The following is a 2,544-nucleotide window of genomic DNA, read 5'->3' as shown; positions in this document are numbered from 1 at the left end:
TGGGGGACGCACAGGAGGAAGAAAGGAATTACTCAAGGAAAGCCGATCGATCCATCTCAAAAGCCGGATTCACGATCAAGACTGAAGATCTCCCTTTAAATTCCCTCAGGAGTTTTGGGTTTTCTTATGTTTTGTTATTTTTATTCTTTTGAGATGTTTTCTTTCATTATTATGAACTAAAACCCTTAAATACCTAAGGGGAATGAAACCTAAGATGGATCTTGTTATTATTATCTGAATTGTATGATAAATATTTGACTTGTTCTTAATTATGTGTTCTTAATTCTTGTTTTGATATTCCAGGATATTGATTCAAGTTAAGCTCTTATTCGGAGGAGGAATAGACCCTGTCTAAGAGTAAATTTGTCATAATTAAGCGGAGTTGATTACGCGCCTAGAGATAGGGTGACAATATTTTTCCGGATTAGGGTGAAACCTAATAAGGGGATCCATAAATCGAGTTAATGCAACCCTAGGGCGTTAATTAGAAAGAGATTTCAATTATTCAATCTAGGGTTAGACGTTTTTAGTCTCGAGAGAGATAATAATATAACTTAGGGATCTCTACGGAACAAGTTGAATGAATAAATCGTTCGATTCAGAGTCAAATAAAAAGTGAAGTCTAGGTGGATTTTTCCTTAGGTATTGTCTTAATCAATCGAGTTTTCTAAAAAGTATTTTCCCCAAATTTCTTTTCTGTGATTTATTAGTTTAATTAATTAGTTAGATAAACAAAACCCTTTTATTTTTGAGGCTAGATAATAAAAAGAAAGTTGATACTAGTACTTTTAGTTCCTTTGGGTTCGATAATCCGGTCTTGCTAAAGCTATACTACTGTTCATAGGTATACTTGCCTTCATCGTGATAATAGTTAGTTTTAAGAACGATTCATTATAAAGATTTAAAACCTGTCACAAATATCACGTATCAAGTTTTTGGCGTCGTTACTGGGAAACTAAGATATTAGGAACACTCGATTTTTATTACTTTAGCCATTTACTTTTATTGCAATTTAAAATTTTATTTTCTTTTCTAACTCTTCATTTATTTTCTTCTGACAGGTTTTTCTAGTTTATGACCAGGAGAAACCCGTCAAGACCATTACTGTTTGATAGTGAGATCGATCGCACAGTTCACAAAAACCAAAAAGAAGTAAGGCGAAGCTTACGTTACACAGAATAGCAAAGGAAGATACTTCAACCACCATCGAGAAGATGGCTAAAAACCAAGAAAATCCGCTACCTCCTGCGATTGATGTTAATCAAAATCCTGCTCCGCGCACTATGTATGATTATGCTAAACCTTCTTTAATAGGAACTGAATCGAGCATAGTTAGACCTGCTGTAGCTGCAAATACTTTTGAACTGAAACCTAACACAATTCAAATGATACAGCAATTTGTTCAGTTTGATGGTTTGCAGGACGAAGATCCTTACGCGCACTTGGCAAACTTTTTGGAACTATGCGATACATTTAAAATTAATGGTGTTTCTGATGACGACATTCACCTTCGGTTATTCTATTTTTCTTTGAGAAACAAAGCTAAACAATGGTTGAATTCGTTACCACGGGGGTCAATCACTACTTGGGAACAAATGACCGAAAAGCTTTTACTAAAATATTTTCCGCCGGCTAAAACAGCTAAATTACGTAATGATATCTCTTCTTTTGTGCAGATGGATTTAGAGACACTCTACGATGCATGGGAGAGATACAAAGACCTTTTACGAAGATGCCCTCACCATGGGTTACCACTCTGGCTACAGGTTCAAACCTTTCATAATGGCCTGAATCCTTCAACTCGAAAAATGTTTGACGCAGCTGCTGGTGGATCCATCAATAATAAAACACTTGAAGATGCTTATGAGTTTATAGAAGAGATGTCACTGAATAACTATCAATGGCAAGTCATGAGGACAAAGCTAACGAAAACAGTCGGTGTTTATAATGTTGATTCGGTCACCATGCTCTCTAATCAAGTAGAACTCTTGAATAAGAAAATTGATGGTTTTCTTAGTTCTTCACAAGTTCACCTAGTAATGTAGTGTGAAGCAAGTAGAGATGGATCGAACAGTTTAGAATACTCACCTTATGGCCACAACATGGAGAACGAGCAGTTAAATTACATGGGTAATAATCCCCGATCTCAAAAAAATCCTTATAGCATTACTTACAATGCAGGTTGGAGGAATCACCCAAATTTTTCATGGGGAGGCCAAGGAAATCAGAAACCACCACCCCCTCCAGGCTTTCAGCAATCACCATACCAGCAGGAGAAAAAGCCGAACCTTGAAGAGATGCTAACCAAATTCATCTCGGTGTCAGAGACTCGTTTTCAGAATACCGAGACGCCACTCAAAAATCAACAAGCATCAATCTAAGGGCTCGAAACTCAGATTGGACAGCTCGCCAAGTTGATTTTCGAATGACCACAAGGTAGCCTGCCAAGCAACACTAAATCTAACTCAAGGGAGCAACTCAATGCAATTTCCATTCATGATGAGGAAGGGTTAGTGGAAAAACCAAGGCTAGAACCGGTGGTAA

General features: G+C 37.0%; 1 non-coding gene across 1 annotated transcript; it reads right to left on the bottom strand.

Moving 5' to 3' along the window:
- Positions 1-1,643: 1,643 nt before the first annotated feature.
- On the bottom strand, positions 1,644-1,750 carry LOC121208431 (small nucleolar RNA R71). The gene has a single exon (XR_005903460.1). It is a non-coding gene; the product is annotated as a small nucleolar RNA R71 (small nucleolar RNA).
- Between the last annotated feature and the right edge of the window lie 794 nt (positions 1,751-2,544).

Source organism: Gossypium hirsutum, chromosome A01, assembly GCF_007990345.1.
Source record: "Gossypium hirsutum isolate 1008001.06 chromosome A01, Gossypium_hirsutum_v2.1, whole genome shotgun sequence".
Taxonomy (NCBI): Eukaryota; Viridiplantae; Streptophyta; class Magnoliopsida; order Malvales; family Malvaceae; genus Gossypium; species Gossypium hirsutum.
The sequence above is the reverse complement of the archived record's forward strand: the minus strand, read 5'-3'. Positions and strand labels throughout refer to the sequence as shown.